Source organism: Lactuca sativa, chromosome 8, assembly GCF_002870075.4.
Source record: "Lactuca sativa cultivar Salinas chromosome 8, Lsat_Salinas_v11, whole genome shotgun sequence".
NCBI classification, from domain to species: domain Eukaryota; kingdom Viridiplantae; phylum Streptophyta; class Magnoliopsida; order Asterales; family Asteraceae; genus Lactuca; species Lactuca sativa.
This window is the reverse complement of record NC_056630.2, coordinates 116000553-116023095: the sequence shown is the minus strand read 5'-3', so window position 1 is coordinate 116023095 and position 22543 is coordinate 116000553. Positions and strand designations below refer to the sequence as shown.

Here is a 22543-nt window from a genome sequence, read left to right as displayed (position 1 = left end):
ACTTTAAGGAAAAACAAAGGCAAGGAGGTTGAAAGCTCTAATACACCTAAGAAATCACCTTTGAAGAGCTTGAAAACAGTTTTTGGAAAGAAAAAGAACAAGAAGGAAGGAGAGACCAGCAGTCAAAAGAGCAAAGAAAGCAAATTAGAAAATATTGAAGATAATCCAAAAGAGGCCGAATTCGAATACGACTACGAATCTGAATACGAAGAAGAAAGTGACTTTGAAGGCGAACTAGCTAACCCCATGGCTAATATCGATGAAGTTACCATGGGAGAATGGAAGAAGAGAATACGTGACGATACCGGCTCGGGACTTGTGCAACCCGCAATTCCCGCAACTGCCACCTTTGAGCTTAAAGGTCACATACTTGTTCAACTAAAGGCGATCCGCTTCTACGGTAAAGATCACAAAGATGCCTATAAACAATTGGATGAGGTCAATGATGTTGCTAATTATTTTAATGTTCCAAATGTGCCCCGCAATACCCAGTTGCTTCATATGCTTCCCGTCATGTTCAAAGGTGCTGCAAAGGATTGGCTCAAGTCACTCCCTCTCGGATCCATCACTACATGGGCTAAGATGAAGGAAGAATTTATCGATCAGTTTTGCCCACCTTCGAAGATAGCCAAGTTGAAGAAAGCTATTGCCAACTTTGAACAACAAGTTGGAGAGTCCCTTTATGAGGCATGGGAGAGATACAAGGGCCTACTAAGGAACTGCCCACATCATGATCTAAACAGTCAACAAGAACTCTCCATTTTCTATGATGGAGTCAATGTAACAACTAGGAAACTCCTTGATTCGCAAGGACCCCTCACAAAGAAGGCACCCCCGGTGATCGATGAACTAATTGAAGACTTCTCTAAACACTCTAGAGAATATCATAATCCAAGGCATGAAGTAAGTCGGGGAGTGGTAAACATTGTTAACGATAGCATGAAGGCAATGATGGCTAAACTAGAAAGTTTAGATTGGAGAATGACTAAGATGGACCAATCCATCTACGCTATCTAGGTAGGATGTGAGAATTGTAGAGGACCTCGCCTCACTAAAGATTGTGATTTGGATGAAAATGGGAACCGGAAAGCACAAGTTTTCTATTCAAGTGGTGATAGATTTGATGATAATTGGCGAAAACCCAAGAAGGAATGGCTCCCGTACGATGAGTACAAAAAGTCAAAGGAAGAGAAATACAAACAAAAAGAAAGGGGTTTCTATCAAAAGGAGGAATCGGTTATGGAAAAGAAAGCTGGTTTGGAGGAAATTTTCACAAGGTTTGTAGCTACGTTTGAGAAGAGGCACAATGATACCGACAATGAATTGAAGGAGCAACGAATCATGCTTAAAGATCATCAAGCTATGATTAAAGATCAACAAAATTTGCTTAGGAATCAGCAAGCCTCCATTCATAACATTGAAAAATTCTGGCAAACTTTTGACTCTACGGCCAATTAGTGCCCTTGCTGAATCAAATGCGCAACTTATGCCTGATCCCTTTGAGAACCTTCTTGAGGAAAATGAGGATATTGAAGATGTTATCAATATTGGGAATGCACATTTTGCGTTTCTTGAAGCAATCATGGGAGGTGATGAGATTGTCCAAGAGAAGAATGAGGGAAGTTCAGAAGATGAAAACCACCATTATCCAATTGAATCACAAATTCTAGATCAAGAAGAAGTTTTGACCAAAAGAAAAAGGACCAAGCCTCGTGCCATTGTTTCTACTATGTTTGAAGTGTTAACTTTCACAACACCGGATCCTTTAATGAACAAAAAGACAAGCAAGGAAAGAATGGAGAGGAAAAATCATGGTAAGGGGTGAAGCGTAAAGCTGAAGAGAAAGCTGCAAAAAGAGAATGGAAGACTTGAGGAAGGCTTATAAAAGGACAATCCATCTTTACAAGACGAAATACAAAGTACAAAGGTTGAAGAAGGAGAGCCTCATGAAGGAAAACAAAGAAACGTAGAGCGGGAGGGAGTCCAGCTAACGACTCCTCAAAAAGAAGCGCTTAACGGGAGGCAACCCGTTACTAGAGTTTGCTTTCTTTTACCTTTTTCTTTAATTTTATTTTTCGTTTTTAGGATTTATCTATTTTCATCTTCTTTATTATCCAAAATGACTGCTTGAGGGCAAGCATGGTCTGAGTGTGGGGTGGGTTGAATATATTTTTAAGAAGGAATAAAAAAAATATATCAAATTTAAAAAATATATATATTAGTTTTTCAAAACTAACGAGTGACTTGGCGAGTTAACTCGAAATTCAAAATCTTAAAATCGCGACCAGACACGCCGAGTCGGACCCTGACTCGATGAGTCCGTTTATTTTACTATAAAAAATAAATAATAATTTTACATATCAGTTAAATTAGGGTTTTTTTACCCTAATTGGTAACCACTTCTCATTCAACCAGCCGACACTCAACGTGCTCTCTCTCTCTCTCTCTCTCTCTCTCTCTCGCTCTCTATCTCTCTCAAAAAAGAAAGGTACTAAATTTCTTCTCTATTTATGTCAAAGCTTCAGTTTTTAGGAGGTTGGAAGTGTTAATTAGATAGAAAACCCGTTTTTGAAGTTTTAGAATTTCTAGGGTTTCGATTTTTACCTAATTAGAATGCTATGGATGAATTTTCTTATACTACTATGCTCGAAATATATCCTTGTACAAACCCTTGCAATCAATTTTGATTTTTATGGATGAAATTTGACAAACTCGTCAGCAGACTCGCGCAGTTCGTTTGACTCGTCGAGTCGGTCTACGGACTCGGCAAGTCATGTCTGAAGCAGTCCAGATTTTATTTTCTAATTGTTCTGTTCGTTTCTGGTTGTTTGTGTTACTTATTTATGTAGGAACATGTCTTCACGGCGTCGAAGCTCAAGAGGAAGCAAAGGGGATTTCCCTTGGTTGAATTTTCCACAAATCGAGTCCAAATCTACGATTACTAAGTGGAAGAAGAAGCTTGCAGAAATCAGGAAAAATGAGATTTATGTCTCCAATGATATTGATTGGGAATGGCTGGGGAGAGTTCGTTATGAAGAGGAGTTGGCTCCATATATAGTCAAGACATTTGTGCATAATGGTGTGTCCATCACGTGTGATGGATGGAGTCGCATCTTTCGTATCCAGGAGCCGGTTTATCAAGAGTTGTGCTTTGAATTTTTCTCCACAATACATTTCTGGGGTGGGGGCGATTACTAAACCCCAGGAATATTACTTTTTGTATTGGGGGCGATATTCGCCATTCTTCTATGGTGGAATTGTTGGATTAATGTCTAAGTCCATAACTATAATTGGCAAGACTTGACTCAACCCCGCATGGCCCATTTGGTTGCATGGCATCATGCATTTGGATAGACTAAAATGAGAGAAATAACACTTAAGGTTTGTTAATATATTATAAGTTCTAATATATTAATAAGATTATTTAATTAGTATTGATCAAGAATTAATTTAGGATTAATTAAGTGATCAAAAGAAGACTAATTAGATATATGGGTTGATTGTGTAAATCATCCATACTTGTATAGTGGGCTAATGCTTCATGGATTGTCAAGTTGGGCTAAAACCCATAAGACGCTCCATGGATGCTCCATGGTGTATTTGAACCCATGGATCCGAGGAAATGGAAAGCCATGACAATTAGGGTTCACCCTAATTGTCACTAACTATATAAGCATCTTATTGTTGACAAAATCAGCACTAGAGTATGTGAGAAAGGGTTAGCCGTTTCTCATGAAGTGTGGATTTCTCTCTAATCTATTCCAAGTGTATTTGGTGTTGTGTGAACCATTTGAGGTGTCACACTTGGGGCACTAGGCACTCAAGATTCATGAAGACATTCTACATCAAAGAGGTATGTAATTCAACTTGATATATTCATATGAATCAATGTTATTATGCTAGTTAGGATGAATACCTTGCAAAGTTCATATTTGCATGTATAATAGAAAAAACATATATCCAAGGTATTTACGGTTGCATGTACACTTAGGAGTGTTAGAATGCTCAAAACATAACAGTGGTATCAGAGCCTAGGCTTGTTTTCTTGTTATACTTGAAAAATTGGCTTAAAAATCAAATTTTGATGATGTCTGCACAGCAGACTCGCCGAGCACAAGGCAAAAAGCATTCAACTCGCCGAGTTGGTTCGTGCACTCGACGAGTTGGACCCCCGGACAGCATCTATTCGATTATTTTGGCTGGAATTGGACTAGGAACATTACCCTAAGATGTTTTTAGACTTATAAACTTGTTTTTGATGTGGTAATGTTCATACTAATCCAATTTCAAAGATAATTGTCAATAGATTCATGTTTTGAATTAGTTTTGTGATTAGGCTAATTACATGAAAAAGTTTGAGTTGAATTATCTTGTTCTTATGAGTTGCTTAGATTAATAGAAAAGTTAATTGATTATGTGTTTTCAATCCTTTTTAATCTAGGAGTTGATTCTAAAATGTGTTTTTGTAACTTGTCCTCAAGTTATATGAAAAGTCACATTTAAGTTTCATAAAACTCATAAAAGTTGGCAATGGTTAAAAAAATGAAGAGTCTTGTCCTCAAGTTATGGAAGTTCAAGAGTCACTTTATTAAGTAATAAAATGTGTTACCTTAATTAATTCCATAAGTTACAACATAAAAAAAAAGTTACATTCTTTTATTAGTTTAAAGTCTTCCATAACTTGTCCTCAAGTTATGGAACTTGAAGAGTCTTTTAATTAAAACTACTTTCAACACATAAGTTATGGAATTAATTAGTTTTGAATAGTTTCAAAACTTGCCCTCAAGTTTTGGAATTTGAAAAGTTTTCACTTATGAATACTTTAATTCCAAGTTAGCCCTTAGAATTTTAAAAAGTTAAAATTCAACCCTTATACTTTATAATATTATAAGTTAATAATATTTATAAATATGTATAAGAGTAAAGTCAGTCTTACTGTTAGTAGGCCTCATTCACGAAGCCGGTCTATAAGGGGGATATAAGGTTACTGCCTATAAAATGGCAGTTTAATGGGTGTCCACTCTCACCCACCGCTTCCTTGACCGGTGGAGGGTCGTTAGCCAAACGGGTAGGACAAGGACTAGAATTCTCCCTTCATTAAAAGTATTAATGATAAATACTAATTAAATAAAATCTTAATAATACCCAATCTTAGTTACTTAGGAAAATATGAATAAGGTGCTAATCCATGAAATTACACTTTGCATTTTGTTTAAGCTGTTAGTGGAGCGTGTGTGGTTAACCGGCACACTAACTCGTATTTAACAAGGTAGGCAAAGGGTAACTTTATGTTTATCATAGTATCGATGGAGCGTGTGTGGTTAACCGGCACATCGATTACGTGGTAAATATTAAGGGTACCAAGTATATTTGCATGGTTACTTCACACCTTGTTTTGTGATCCTCAACATCCCAGTCACAAAACCTTAAGGGCACACTCGAGATTGAAACATGCCATTGAAAAGTTCAATGAATCTCAAAAGAATCTAGGAGTTTCAAAAACCAATTAAAACCTAATAATACATTTCGTTTATCTTGGTGGAAATTGGTGAATCTTCATTCACCTACCTTCAAATATTTTTTAGCTTGGATTACGGCATCCCTCTTCCAATTTATAAAATATTGTGTTGGGTCCTAGCCTTAATATTTCATATTGGGTGTTATATTAGGGACTTTAAGTCAACTATCTTGAATATCTCCCAAAAGATGTCTGGTTTAGACATTTATGATATTCCCAAATCTCTTGAAACAAGCTTTCCTAAATGAAGATGATGTCCCATGGAAATCATACTTCTTTCACCTCCTCCAATTATTCTCCCTAACCCACAAGTTCTTGAAAAGTTTAAGGTCACTCAAGCCCTATTGGCAAGCAAAGGTCTATGTATGATCACATCTTGGAGATGTAGTCACATATTGACAAGTCGGGAGAGTTGGGTGTCAAAGTCTTGAGAAAGTTGGTGGCTCAACTACTTTCTAAGTCACATAGTGAGTTCCTTTGACAAGACCCTTAATCATCTTATCTATTTGCTAAGATCAACTTCCAAAACTTTATGGATATTGACAATAATGACATTAGATGTCCAGTAAAGCTCTCTCTTCCCAGTGGAAATGGATCGGCCATGTCAACTTGGTTAACCAAATGGTAAAGAGAGAAGCTAAGTCTGAGATAGTCCCATTATCAAGAGTCCATTGCCAAAGAAAGGGGCATTGGTTGCAAAGCTGCCAAATTTACCTAAGGATGTTAAATTCAATAAGTTTGACTCTACTTCAGGTAAAGTCCACTATCTAACTCTGCTAAGTTTCTATTCTGAGATTCTTGATAAATGATGTGACTAGGGCACATGTTGATGTTTTAAGAATCAAGGAAAAGTGAAGAAACTTAAAGAAAGAATATGTTGAATCTGATCGTGTAGATGGATTTCTATCGCATAGTTTGAAGATCGGGTTCTTGAGCTACTTCTTAGGAGTTATTATATATTGCTTAGGAATAGATAACAACAAGGTTTTCATATGGATTGTAAGGATAAGTTTTTCCGCAAAGTTTTAAAATAAAAGGTAAATCTTTTGATTTTAATTATTTTATGTATCCTTACAATGGCATTTGTGAAAAAATTTGTTGCTTATAAGATTCCATTAAGAGCAAGAGTGGAAATATGAATTTGATTCTTTCATTTGTGGTAGTGTCTAAATTTACCAAATAAGGAAAGATTCTCATCACCCTAGTTTTAGTTGGATAAAGACTAGGAATCATGCAAGTTTTATAGCATGATGAATGAGAACTTTCAAGCACTGGAAAAATTAAGACTAAGTACTTGTTCACATGGATGTGTGAGTCAAGTAAATGACTAAGGGATCGAGTACACATTCTTGTGTACTGGTTAAGTCCACCACAAAAGATCGATAAAACTATTCATCATAATTTACTATAGCTTAGTAAATATGGTTATACTTACAAGCTTAAGTGTAATTATGAGACACTAGAAAAGGTTCCAATGTATGGCAGAGCGAATAAGAAGAATCAACTTAGGCAGAAAGATAAAAGTTTCTCAAATCTGAAAAGATGGGAGAGTACTTTAGTATCATGTTTTAAGACCATCTTAATGATTTTGAGACCTTATCACAATTCATCCTCTAAGTGCATTCTGATAGTTAAAAAGAGGAGTTATGAATTATTCAAGTGGTTAAATCAAGAAGATGATTCATACTTCGTTCCAAAAACAATTCTTAGAGTTATACTCTAAGATTGTAACTTGAGTGACATGTCTTAAAGAAGGTTTAAAACACTTGTCAGATGTAAGAGTAAAAGTTTCCTACTATTGTACATTTGAGATTGGTAAGTTGTGTTGTTTTGGATAAAACAAAGACCAACTAAGGCCAATTATGTCAAGTGTTTGTCTTGATAAAGAATCCACACTATCTCTTGAATATTTGGCAAGATAGTCTTGTATGTCAAGAGGACAGTGGGAGTCTTAAAGATCCTAAAAAGAATTTCAAGATCTAATCAAGAATAAAAACCAGAAGTTCTTCACTAGCACACAACTAGAGGTTTATAACCTATCGTGTTGACATATTCTGTGCTCATTCCAATTAAAGTTGGCTTTGCATATGAGTTCTCAGAGTTCTCAATTGGTTGCACAACAACTTGGAAGCAATGGCAGGCCCTTGAGCTGCCAGATGGCAAGAAATTAAGATTGAGTTCAGTCCATATGAGTTTGAATTTGTCATTATCCTTGTCTTGTGACTATGGTTTTGACAATTCAAATGGATAAGAACACATACACCATTAAATCTAAGTGTCATAAGGTTTCTCTCCGATTCATGAAAATGATGGTGAGGAAACACTTTCACTAAGTAGATTTTAGCTAGGTAGCAAGTGTGATATTTGCATTCTCAAAGTCGTTAGTGGAGCATGTGTGGTTAACCGGCACACTAACATGGAATTGTGAGAAGTGGCAAAGGTCTAAACAATCAAGACTATGATTACATGATTGTATGTGTTACATGTTTGAATATCAAATACAACATGGTGATCCAATATGTATGTTACTAACGCCAGCATGTTAGTCTTCAAAAGTAGTTGCTACCTGGTTTAGCGTTTTCCTGAGAATACAAGTTATTTCAAAGAAAAAGTGTCAAAAATAATGTTGGTGAGTTCATAACTAGTGTTTTGAGAAAATGTATGCCATTCGAAAGTTCATGTTTGTTTTCCAGAAAATCCGATATTTTCTTAGGAGTGTATGAAATGAGTATGAATGATTGTTGTATAAATTGTATGTATTTGAACCAGGAAAATCCTATATTTTTTTAAAAGTGAGGAGCAGTCTTAAATGTCCAAGACCGTAACTTGTAAGCAAATATGCCATGCTTAAGATAATAACACATAGTCTTGATATAAAACAAAACTATAAGACGCTTGTATTTGTGTGTGATAATAACTATAATAGCACTTTTCATGTGAAAACATAATACCATAATAATTGTCTATCCAGTGAGTTTTGATAACCGTACTATGATGGATTTTCCTGTAGCGACGTTCTTCAGGCGTCGAAGCGTTATGATATTTGTCACCCCGCGGACTGTAGCTAACAGTCAGGGTGCGGGATCACCAGTCCCGTATAGATCTATATACATTTATCACGTTCTCCGGACAGGAGACTCTAGTTATAAAACAGGGCTTTCTAGCGGTACCTTGATAGGTATAAAGAAGATGAATGACTCACAGATTCTCAATTAAGTCACGTATTCATGAAAATGTGCTTTTGTCTGAAATGATTACCCTTTCTATAGTATGAAAAAAAGGCATAATAATGAGTTGTATTTACTTGTAAAATACATAGTGTTATAGTTAAAATGGTTACCCTCGATTTGATGTAATATGCATGTTTACAAATAAAACATATTTCTATTTATAAAACAAAATGTATCTTAATAGAGTAAAGTTGTATTGTGAGATGTTTTGCATGCTAATATTTGCGTATGATAGTTATAAATCACATATGATTGATTATATAATGAAAAGTATAGCAAAAGATTGATGTTTTTCACACGATTTTAACTGTGTGTTTACTTGTATTCCCCCCTTTAAAAGTGTTTAAAAGTATTTCAAAAACATTTAAAAGTTGTAGTGATAGGGGTATGAACTCACTTGGTTGAAGAGTGGTAGTTTGAAGAAGGCAAGACTAAACTTGAGCAGAACTTCGACTGGAAGAAAGTTGATTTCTCGGGAATCTCGGGAGTGTCGAGACTTGCGTCGTGAGCTAGTGGTAATACCGGGGCTTTAAGGTAGCTTAGAGGGGCCAGAGAGGCGTTTAAGGGTGAAGGAGTTGAGAGAGAAGCAACAAAACCCGGAGCCCTAGCCTCCTTTTTATAGTGCTGGGAGGCACAACGAACGCAGTGTGTTCCTTTAGGAACGCAACGCGTTCCCCCTATGAGGTCAGCGCTTACGTAATTACCTCTAGTGGACGATGGGATGGCTCTGTGTCACACCCCAAAACCGGAACGGCGGAAACGTTCTGAGGTGGATGACGTCATGTCAAGTATCACAACACATGCATTATAGTAATCAAAGTACAACAAAACATTGCATTAGTAGTAATAGTTTTACATGGTTACATTACAATATATCAAAGTAATACAGATAAATGTAATAAGTACAGCAAGGTACTAAGCTATCTTCATCAACAGCTCCTGGGATGTACCTGTCTAATTTCTGACCTGAGAATACAAGTTATTTGAAAAGCGAGTATCAGCATTTTTACAAATGCTGGTGAGTTCATAAGTATTTAGTGACATTTATTCAAATAACTTTATAAAGTAGTAGTTTAAGTGTTTACTGTGTATTAGAGTTCTTTCCAGAAAATCCTATATTTTCTTTAATAAAGTAGCCTTCTACCAAGATTGGTCAGTGTTATGTGGTAAAAAGTCATTTTCCCTAAATTGCTATCATTATCAAAATACTGAATTTGATTATTGAGGAAAGAAAATGACATCAGAGAATAACATATGCCTCAGCAGTGAGGACTGCTGACTAAGGCAAGGAATCATAGACTCCAGGAGAGTATCGAACAAACGACATGCCTGGTTCAGTCTAACAAATAGAGACTCAGACCCCAGAAGGTTCCAAATGAAAGGTACAGCTGGTAAGGTCTCAAACAGTGAATACAGACCCCAGACAGTATCAAATGAAAGATACGTCTTGTAAGGTCAAAACAGTGCGACTCTGAAAATGAGTTACCAGCATACAGTGTAAATTGCCGATGAAATACCGTTACCTTCAGGCCAATGAATTATAAGGTAACCCGGGATACTCGTAACCATACTGACTAGAGTACCAAACACCCTACAAGCGTTTAAAATATGACATTTGTCACCCGTTGGCTTAGTAGGCCGGGACTGTAGCTAGCAGTCTGGGTGCGGGGTTGTCAACCCCGTATAGATCTATACACACAATGTCCGCTCTCCCTACAGGAGATTCTGGTTACCATCTAGACGATGGAGAAGGCCGTGTCCTGAAGATGCATCCCAAATAGTGGGTAGAGACTTCCAAATAGTGGGTAGTGTGTAAGTGTTGAACTAGAGGTAGAGACTTCCAAATAGTGGGTAGTGTGTTTCTAATGTAAGTGTAGACTAGAGGTAGAGACTCTTAACTGAACTGACTAGAGAATTCTTGTATGTCCATACTCATATACATAATATATAACTAATGAATCAAACGACCTTCGGACGACCATCCGATCCCACCATACCACATCTCAACAAAGAAAAGGAAATAGCGCGGACGAGCCTTCCTAAGTCTTTCAATCATTACTTATATGTACCTATATAAGCACAGACATACATCTAACTACGACTGAGTGTGTATCAAGTAGAAGTGATTCTTGTGAAGTAGGAGTGTCTAACAAGTGAAGTAGGAGCGGTCGCAAGTGAAGTAGGAGTGTCGAACAAGTATAAGCGTATCATGAAGTAGAGACGACAATAAGTGAAGTAAGAGCGTCTATCAGGTATAAGCGACTATAAGTATAAATGAAATAGAGACATTAACAGGTATAAGCGCTTCAAGAAGTGAAAGCGTTACCAAGTAGGAGTATAAAATAAGTATAAGCGAAGCAGCAGTAACTAACAAGTAAAAGTATACGTTGTGAAAGAGAAATTTGATTAAAATCTTGTAAAACCTTTATAAACTAGTTTAAAGTGAGTTTTAAATAAATCAGTATACATAAGAGTCTCGAAACAAACGAAAAACCTTTTTGAAAACCATTATAGTGTCCTACTCGGTAAAACAGTATACAGTGTGGTAAAATCTTGTGCATGTGGGTTATCAATCACATGTGATTGATATGATAATTGGCATGTTTAACTTGTATTCCCCCCTATAAAACATGTAAAAACATTTAAAAGGTTCATTCAGGGGTATGAACTCACCTGGTGTAAGTAGGTCCGACGAAGGTGCCATTTAGGCGTTCGATGTCAAGTAAAGACTTGGACACACTTAGAGACCTATTTAACATATGATAACATATGTTCACATACAATTAGTATATTATATACCTATTAAAAAAGTATACGCACTCAAAGGAGCGGAAAACACTTTGGATAAGTGTTCGGGTGTCCCAGGTAGCGTTTAAAGGTGTGTATAGCTTAGGAATGGAGTTTACTCTCCGAGAGTAAACCCTAAATATGTTGTTTACAGCCCAAGGACTATTCACCATGAGTTTACGGCCATAAACTCATGGTGAAGGGTTCTAGTGTGTTTTAAGGCTTCTAACTTGTTCATGGAATTATTCTAGGTCCAAAACTATATAGTATGAGTGGGTTTAAGGTCTTTAAGGGCATCTTAATGGAGTTTACGGCCCAGGGACAACTCCTAAGGGAGTTTACGGCCGTAAACTCTCATTCCTTGAGTTTATTGAAGTTTCAAGCCCCTAATACCTTGCTAGTAATTTATAATAAAGTGTGAGGCCATTTGGGAGAATTAAAACTATCATTTGGGCATGTTTAGGGGTGTTTACGGCCTTGGTACATGCCTGGGCCGTAAACTCCCTTTAATCCCCCAAATCTTTATGTTTAAATGATCTAAACCCAAGAGGATAAGCCCCTAATTTATGTATGAAGTCCAAGGGTGTTTTAGGAGTGTTTTTGCAGCACTTATACAAGTTTAAGAGGTGTTTACGGCCTTGGCATATGCTTGGGCCGTAAACTTTCTTTTATGCTCTAAATCCATGTGTTTTAATGTTTAAACACTCCTAGGCTAAACCCTCAATTTAATTCCAAGCCTTTAGGGACATTTTGGGGTCATTTTGGCCTTTATTTTGGGGTTTACGGCCTAAGGAGGAGCTTAGGCCGTAAACTCCATTCTAACAGCTTCTAAGTCCGAATTTTAAGCTATACACATGAATCAATATGTTTAGAATCAGCTAGGGTAAGCGGACTTACGATTTGGAAGCGTTTGGTTGCGGATTTGGGGCGAAAACGGGTCTAGAGAGAGAGTATAGAAAGAGAGAGAGAGTGGAAAAGGCTCCAATGGAGTTTACTCCTCCTTATATATGGGTGGGATTTGGAGCTCAGTGATATTCTACCCGATACTGTCATTTAACGGGGCTTTTGGTCGCATCCGATTTAGTATCGTAATAATAAAAACTAACTTTTTCCAATTAAATAGAAATGTGTGTTATGTGTTTTTGTTTCTCTTATCAGCACTTAACGACATAAAATATAAACAATGAAATGTTTATTTAATTGACGACCTCTAATTAACCGAACTTTTATAAACTGGAATATTCCGTTAACGGTAACAGGGAAATGTAACGGAACAACTTGGGTTGTCACATCATCCCCCCGTTAGAGGGAATTTCGTCCCGAAATTCAGGTCTAGGCAAGGAAGTAGGTATGAATGGCCAAGTAGAGGTAAGAGAGTACTTCCTATACGGTTGTCCTCGCATTCCCAAGCGAACTCTAGTCTGTGTTTGTCATTCCAACAGACCTACACGTACGGGATGCGGATTCCGTCTAGTGTAGCTAGTGGGTTCCAACTGGTGTATCTGGAAGGTTAGGGTTCTCAATGGATTCTATCAAGATGAGTGAGGCACGAAGAGTGTTGTCAGGCAATTGCACATCACGTCTAAGAAGTGGATTGATCGAGTGTGAGTCTTGCGGGGTATCCGAAGGTAGTAGCGGCCTGACTAGGGTTGGACCAAATCTCCATGAGGATTCTCAGATGGTCCTAAGCTCTTGGAAGGATAGAGCTTTTCAGTACTCAGAACATAGTGTACTTCTATGGCAAGATCATCACTGGCGTGATCGCCATTCCGAAGTTCCTAACGTTCTCTCTCGTACCGTGTGTGTAGTCCTTCAGGTTGGTTTTTAGGAAGCTCGGGTGGTCTTTGGTCTCGCGTTTCCTGTCAACTGGCTGATAGAGACTTTCTAGATCGTCGAGTGGGTTGCGTGACTATGGTTATTCGTTTGCTATAGAGTGTCTATCTCAAGCTTGTGCAAAATGAATCTGCACTAAGGGATCTTGAGATACGGAAACCCTGCAGGTCGGGGAGATAGGGTTTCATTAGACGAGCGTTGGACTATCTCAGGAGGTGGTTCTACTATCTCTGCGTGAGATGGTATTCGTGGAACACCTAATAGTCCAATGAATCTCTAAGACTTTGGTTTGATCTAGTGCGGAAAGCGCATGCTCCTGCATAATCCCTCGACTAATACCAAGGCTAGTGTCAAGTCTATAATCTCTTTGGGATCCGGGACATGAGGCTTAGCGCAACTACTTTCACACTTTGATCGAGTATTCTTGGCTGCGGAGGTTATCCTGTGGTTCTCGGTATTCTAGTGTTCGCTTCGAGAATGAAGTCTATCGTCTACGGGACGATGGTGACTTCCTCCATGCGAGAGGGTGGAGGATGATAGGCACTACTTGTCTATAACAGGGTGGGCAAGGTGCCTGAGTAGTAAGAGCATCTACTGCAACTACTCTTCCGAAGGTTCTGAGTTTCCTCGGTCTAGGTCAATTCTAGTGAGTATAGGGTCTCATCACTCGGAACTTTACTAGCTTAACCCGCAGTGATTCTCTTGACTCCGGCTCCTATGTTATGGAATAGGGTGAAAGTGTTTTGCGAAGAGGTTCGTGGTAGAGCTCATGCTTGGCTTAACCAGCAGTACTTGGTGTATGCAAGCAGTATACAATTGAGGTCGGCAGGATGTTCAGCTGTGTGACTCCACCCCAAACCCACAACCCAACGAGGAATAGGGAGTAGGGAGGAAACGCACACCTTAAATCTTTTTAATCTCAATTATATGCCACTTTTATGCATATGCCTAGTTATAGTGGTTAGTCTCATGAGTTCGTTTCTCTGGGCTCACAAACCGGATGTGCGAGGTGCGAAGTGTCTCCCGGGGGAATCTACGGAGTATGCTTCGGATGGTTACTGTCTTCTGGAGTATCTGCAGTTTCGTTCACTTCGGTGTCCATCTGACTACGAGGGGTCGGTCAACGGTGCGGGGTACCCTCTCTTGGATACTTCGGAAGGTTTGAGATAAGAGGGACGATTGACGGATCGCATTAGGTTTGATTTATTTGTGTTAGGTTTAGGTTCGGCAGAACCTTTATTTGCTGGCATGGCTACGGGGAAAGTTCTTTTTACACAGCACTAAGAATGTACACGTGGCTATACGTAGTCGAACCATGATTAATAGAGTCGTCGAAGTTGGCACACTCCGACATGATGTATAATGAAGATTGATAGAGTCATGCACCGAACGGGCACACAAGTTCTAGGCGTCTCGGGTTTCGTCCTGTGTATCACTACCGCGGATACTTGGACCGATAGAGTCGACGCGGAACTATAGAGGGTCCTAAGTGTTTCCGAATAGAGTACCTTTTCATGAGTGGATTCTCACAAGGCATTTCTATAATCGCCTCACATATACTAGATATATATATTTAAGGTGGGGAGGACTGTTGACTGAGCGACCCCGCCCTAAATCCACAACCAAACGAGGAACAGGAAATGAGGTTGCATTCGCTCATTCTAGGTCTTTCCATCTTAAATATACATGGCCGTAACGTATATGTTTAGCCATTATAGTTTTACCTGATGAATTTTTAAATTTTATAACAGTGCTGCGACTTTCGCCCTACTGGAAAGAATTTACATTTGAATTAGTCTTTTATTGTTTTTAGTTAATTACCCAAGATCGAGAGACGTACCAAAACCTAACGAGTTCCTTGATGCTTCTCTCTAAGCAGTAGAGTTAGGCTCCTCCTGTGTCTTTGTTGTTTCCTTCATCTGGGCAATCCTTCTTGAAATGTCCCATTTCACCACATAGGTGACAAACGGGATTGGTCGCCGCATTAGTGATCGATGCAATACGCTCCACCGGAGTTCTACATACACGAGCAGTATGCCCCTTCATGTTGCACCTAGCACAATAGAGTTCCCGGCAGGCACCATGATGATGGTAGCTGCACTTGCTGCAGTGGGGAAGGTCTCCTAGGTACGGTCTTCTTGGAGTCGGGAGGGAATGATTTACAGGAGCATTGGCCGTCTCAGCTCGTTGCCCTTCGGAAGGTCCTTGGGCCGAGGTACTTCCCTCCTCGATCTTGAGCTTTCTCTTTAGTGGGTTCGGTTGAGGTTCTTGGGTGACTGGGTATGAAAGTGTTGGTTGCTGTTGTCCATCGCCAGGATTGGAAATCTCGACAGGGCCCTTGCTAACATTAGCGGTGTTAGCATTCAGGTGAGCCATGACAGCTGCTACGGCTGTTGAGACTGCAGCTTGGAATGTAGCTTCATCGAATAAGAGAGCAGGTTTCTTGCTTGTGGATTGGTTACGCTTTTTCGGTGGCATGGTTTTCCTACACGGAAAGGAATACAAGGTAATGAGAGACGATGGTTAACCCTGGACATTTCTGTCCTGAACGTATTAGGCATAAATTTTTCCCGTGCCTTGGGTACTGGTCGTCTGAGTGTCGACCTACATCCCTATGATGTAGTCCTGGTAATCGAAGTGGGTGTATGAGTATCGGAAAAAGGCCATAAGATGCGAGTCGTTCCTACTAAGTTACCTTTATACTAGGAAAGGTTTCACTCTCCAGCCTGGAGAGATTTGAGAACAGTTCGGAACGAAACTGCAGAAACAGAGGCTCACAAGGGCAAATGACTAAATTCTCTCAATAGAGATGCGGGGATCCGCCCTAATCGTGTATCTGGCAACGGGAAACGACGATTTTACCTAACACATAGTGTGACTAGTGTAACCACTAACTCATTAAATTATATTATTTTATGGGTGTATTAGCGTGACGAACACGAGGAAAAGACAATTCCCGGGTTCCATGTACTGGCTCCCTCGGTCTGCCTCGTATCTTTGACTGGAATCGGCATTGGTTTCCTTCAATTAGTTTACCTAGGGTTCTTTCCTCGTATGGACATATTGAATTCCTACTTGACCTCACTTCCGAATCCGAAAATGGGTGTCATCACCTCATAAAGGGCAACTGGGAATCTCGGAAGTTTAGGCAAATTTCTCACCAATGTCCCTAAAAGAATATGGGCACTTGGTGCATTCAATAGCCTCGACCCAGTTCATTTATTTCTGAACAGGAAATCTTCTCAATGAACCTCCTCGGGGTCGGAATCAACTCTTCTGTCAAGCACTGAAGTGGATAGGGTTGTCTACAGGGTTCGCGCGAGAATGGAAATGTCTAAAGAATCCTAAGAGATTATTAACATTTCACTGTATGATCCATATCGAGTCCTGCTACGATTACACAGGGTATACAAATCACATATAACTTAGATCCGATAGGCCTTCGAATATGTGATACTACTCGGAATCCACATCCAAACAAGGAAAAGGAAGAAGAGCGAAACCACACATTCTTAGCCTATGGGATCCTTATTATATATAACCTTGGGAGTACACCCTCTGTAGTTGTAGGCATATCAATAAGGATCTTTTTAGTTATTCACGCAAGGTTGTTTATGTATCCTAAAATACCCTTATGGTATTTTAATTTTTGTTTGTTTCTTATCTTCTGAGTTTCATTCTGGGATTAGTGTGGATCTTTTAGTGTTCTAAAATACTCCTATAGTATTTTAACTTTGTGTTTGGCTCTAGCAATCCTAGTTGGTAAGTTTCAGACCTGTTGTACACCACTATCACTCCCAAGCACATGTTCATCGCATCTCGGATAAATGTAGTTGATCAGGTTACATTTACCCCAGCTTACGATTACATAACTGCCCAGGTTTGACGGTAATGCTCAACATCCGAAGACTTTTATTCTTGTTCTTCTTGTGATACTTTTGTTCAAGTGTTTAGATTCTGGATGTTCTTATACTTTGGTAAAATATGGTTATATTTTAAAGTATAATTCTTGGTCAGAGTGTTTTATCCCTTTGTGTTTATAGGTTGTATATCTTTTATGAATTGATATACTTAGCTCACTATAAACAAGGCTCTGATACCAATCTGTCACACCCCAAAACCGGAACGACGGAAACGTTCTGGGGTGGATGACGTCATGTCAAGTATCACAACACATGCATTATAGTAATCAAAGTACAACAAAACATTGCATTAGTAGTAATAGTTTTACATGGTTACATTACAATACATCAAAGTAATACAGATAAATGTAATAAGTACAGCAAGGTACTAAGCTATCTTCATCAACAACTCCTAGAATGTACCAGTCTAATTTCTGACCTGAGAATACAAGTTATTTGAAAAGCGAGTCTCAGCATTCTTACAAATGCTGGTGAGTTCATAAGTATTTATTGACATTTATTCAAATAACTTTATAAAGTAGTAGTTTGAGTGTTTACTGTGTATTAAAGTTCTTTCCAGAAAATCCTATATTTTCTTTAATAAACAGCCTTCTACCAAGACTGGTCAGTGTTATGTGGTAAAAAGTCATTTTCCCTAAATTGCTATCATTATCAAAATACTGAATTTGATTATTGAGGAAAGAAAATGACATTAGGGAATAACATATGCCTCAGCAGTGAGGACTGCTGACTAAGGCAAGGAATCATAGACTCCAGGAGAGTATCTGATGCGGGCCCTAGTGTGGAGGATCGGGCCCTTGCGTTCCTAGAGGCCCACGATCGTGTGACTAAAGGGGCTTCACGAAAATGGCCATAACTTTGGCTACGAATCTCCATTTTGGGCCTACGACCAGTCAAATCGAAGCTTGGAGCAAGGAGCACGTCTAGATAAGTCCCCGAAGGGGACTTACCCATTTTTAAGTCCATAAATCGCTTTCTAAATGGAGTTATGAGCAATTTTTGTTATTTTTCCTTAATTTTTGGGTTTTGTTTTTGGGTTTGTATTTGGCCCATGGACTTTTAGGGTTTCATTTTAATTTCTGCTTCTTATTTAACTATTTTTGATGTAATTTGGATGGTCAATCATCAATTTTATGAACTTTCGATTTTCTCCCAAATTCTGTGTGTTAACCCAGATTTTGAAGCCAATCCCACGGTATTCGTAGAATCAACGTGGTTTTGAAGAGATTGTCCTGGCTATTCTTTTAGAATCAACAGGTTCATTCTTGGTTATCTTTGTGTTGTTTTTTGCGCTGCATCAGTATCGAACAAACGACACGCCTCGTTCAGTCTAACAAATAGAGACTCAGACCCCAGAAGGTACCAAATGAAAGGTACAGCTGGTAAGGTCTCAAACAGTGAATATAGACCCCAGACAGTATCAAATGAAAGATACGTCTTGTAAGGTCAAAACAGTGCGACTCTGAAAATGAGTTACCATCATACAATGTAAATTGTCAGTGAAATACCGTTACCTTAAGGCCAATGAATTATAAGGTAACCCGGGATACTCGTAACCATACTGACTAGAGTACCAGACGCCCTACAAGCGTCTAAAATATAACATTTGTCACCCGTTGGCTTGGTAGGCCAGGACTGTAGCTAGCAATCTAGGTGCGGGGTTGTCAATCCCGTATAGATCTATACACACAATGTCCGCTCTCCCTACAGGAGATTCTGGTTACCATCTAGATGACGGAGAAGGCCGTGTCCTGAAGATGCATCCCAAATAGTGGGTAGAGACTTCCAAATAGTGGGTAGTGTGTAAGTGCTGAACTAGAGGTAGAGACTTCCAAATAGTGGGTAGTGTGTAAGTGCTGAACTAGAGGTAGAGACTTCCAAATAGTGGGTAGTGTGTTTCTAATGTAAGTGTAGACTAGAGGTAGAGACTCTTAACTAAACTGACTAGAGAATTCCTGTATGTCCATACTCATATACATAATATATAACTAATGAATCAAACGACCTTCGAACGGCCATCCGATCCCACCAGACCACATCTCAACGAAGAAAAGGAAATAGGGCGGACGAGCCTTCCTAAGTCTTTCAATCATTACTTATATGTACCTATATAAGCACAGACATACATCTAACTACGACTGAGTGTGTATCAAGTAGAAGTGATTCTTGTGAAGTAGGAGTGTCTAACAAGTGAAGTAGGAGCGGTCGCAAGTGAAGTAGGAGTGTCGAACAAGTATAAGCGTATCACGAAGTAGAGATGACAATAAGTGAAGTAAGAGCATCTATCAGGTATAAACGACTACAAGTATAAATGAAATAGAGACAATAACATGTATAAGCGCTTCAAGAAGTGAAAGCGTTACCAAGTAGGAGTATAAAATAAGTATAAGCGAAGCAGCAGTAACTAACAAGTAAAAGTATACGTTGTGAAAGATAACTTTGATTAAAATCTTGTAAAACCTTTATAAACCAGTTTAAAGTGAGTTTTAAATAAAGCAGTATACATAAGAGTCTCGAAACAAACGAAAAACCTTTTTGAAAACCATTATAGTGTCCTACTCAGTAAAACAGTATACAGTGTGGTAAAATTTTGTGCATGCGGGTTATCAATCACATGTGATTGATATGATAACTGGAATGTTTAACTTGTATTCCCCCCCCCCCCATAAAACATGTAAAAACATTTAAAAGGTTCATTCAGGGGTATGAACTCACCTGGTGTAAGTAGGTCCGACGAAGGTGCCGTTTGGGCGTTCGGTGTCAAGTAAAGACTTGGACACACTTAGAGACCTATTTAACATATGATAACATATGTTCACATATAATTAGTATATTATATACCAATTAAACAAGTATACGCACTTAAAGGAGCGAAAAACACTTTGGATAAGTGTTTGGGTGTCCCGGGTAGCGTTTAAAGGTGTGTATGGCTTAGGAATGGAGTTTACTCTCTGAGAGTAAACCCTAAATATGTTTTTTACAGCCCAGGGACTATTCACCATGAGTTTATGGCCGTAAACTCATGGTGAAGGGTTCTAGTGTGTTTTAAGGCTTCTAACTTGTTCATGGAATTATTCTAGGTCCAAAACTATATAGTATGAGTGGGTTTAAGGTCTTTAAGGGCATCTTAATGGAGTTTACGGCCCAGGGACCACTCCTAAGGGAGTTTACGGCCGTAAACTCTCATTCCTTGAGTTTATTGAAGTTTCAAGCCCCTAATACCTTGCTAGTAATTTATAATGAAGTGTGAGGCCATTTGGGGGAATTAAAATTATCATTTGGGCATGTTTAGGGGTGTTTACGGCCTTGGTACATGCCTGGGCCGTAAACTCCCTTTAATCCCCCAAATCTTTATGTTTAAATGATGTAAACCCAAGAGGATAAGCCCCTAATTTATGTATGAAGTCCAAGGGTGTTTTAGGAGTGTTTTTGGAGCATTTATACAAGTTTAAGAGCTGTTTACGTCCTTGGCATATGACTGGGCCGTAAACTCTCTTTTATGCTCTAAATCCATGTGTTTTAATGTTTAAACACTCCTAGGCTAAACCCTCAATTTAATTCCAAGCCTTTAGGGACATTTTGGGGTCATTTTGGCCTCTATTTTGGGGTTTACGGCCTAAGGAGGAGCTTAGGCCGTAAACTCCATTCTAACAGCTTCTAAGTCCGAATTTTAAGCTATACACACGAATCAATATGTTTAGAATCAGCTTGGGTAAGCGGACTTACGATTTGGAAGCGTTTGGTTGCGGATTTGGGGCAAAAACGGGTCTAGAGAGAGAGGATGGAAAAGGCTCCAATGGAGTTTACTCATCCTTATATATGGGTGGGTGTTGGAGCTCAGTGATATTCTACCCGATACTGTCGTTTAACGGGGCTTTTGGTCGCACCCGATTTAGTGGTAGTAATAATAAAAACTAACTTTTTCCAATTAAATGGAAATGTGTGTTATGTGTTTTTGTTTCTCTTATGACCACTTAACGACATAAAATATAAACAATGAAATGTCTATTTAATTGACGACCTCTAATTAACGAAACTTTTATAAACTGGAATATTCCGTTAACGGTAACGGGGAAATGTAACGGAACAACTTGGGTTGTCACACTCTGGTCGAAGAATGCAGGGCGTTCCTTTAGGGAACGCAGGGCGTTCTTTCTTGGACCAGCCTCGGATTTTGTGCCCCGAACTTGTAAGAACCGTAACGTTCGCGTAAGAGCTCCAATTTCAACGTTCTTTATATCCACGCGTAGGTGACAAAATACTCTACAACTATCGTTTAGACTCCGTCGGTTAATTCTGAGTTTATTTTTAATAATATATTTTTAACAGGCCGGGACTGGAAAAGTCCGTTAAAAATCCATAACTTCTTCATCCGATGCTCGTTTTCATCAGTCTTTTTACTGTTTTATTACTATTGACGAGATCTTCGATTCTCGTTTAGGTCGTGTTGGCTAAAAGTCGCTCGATTTCTATTTCGAGTTTTTAGCTGTCTAACGCTATATCCGAAACTTCGAAAAATCATAACTTCCTCATATGAAGTCAGATTTGGACGTTCTTTTTATGTATGTTTATGGTTTTGGGATATCTACGACTTTCATTTAGATACCTAAGCTTAAAAATAAATTTATTGGAATTTCAATTTTCTGCTTAATAGTGTTTTATCGGTATTGTCGCGGATCTTCGATTGATCATAACTTCTTCGTTATAACTTGGATTTTAGTGTTCTTTATATTTTTGGAAACCTTGTTACGATATCTACCACTTAGTATACTCAATTATGGTTACTGAACAAATTTATTTTTGACCTAATTTTTGCTGATGTTACGGTTAGAACATAGTGTTCTATGATTTCAATAGATATATGCATTGATTTCTTGTATGGAAAATTAGAATCAAATGATACTTATATACTTTAAGAAGCTATTTCCATTAAATCCAATAATATTGGTTGGAATTCATCAAAACAAAATGATGGTTTTGATGAATATTATGATATTCAACATGGATTTGAAAGGAATATGAATGGAAATATGATTATTCTAAGTTTGGAATCAAATGATCGTTTCTTAAAGGATCATATTGGATTAAGTTGTAAAAACTAATAATAGTTCTATCGTTTGAACTATTGAGTTTGAGAAATCATTGTGATTTAGTGGGTTTCAAAATGAGAAGTAAGAGCTGATGACATATTTGAAATATATGTTTGGATTACAAACATAAGAATGTCTTGATTAATCCCATGCTCTTATCAT

At 38.5% G+C, this 22543-nt stretch overlaps 1 non-coding gene across 1 annotated transcript; it reads right to left on the bottom strand.

Annotated features, from left to right (window-relative positions):
• Positions 1–630: 630 nt before the first annotated feature.
• Positions 631–737, bottom strand: LOC111909501 (small nucleolar RNA R71). The gene has a single exon (XR_002856209.1). It is a non-coding gene; the product is annotated as a small nucleolar RNA R71 (small nucleolar RNA).
• Positions 738–22543: the final 21806 nt, after the last annotated feature.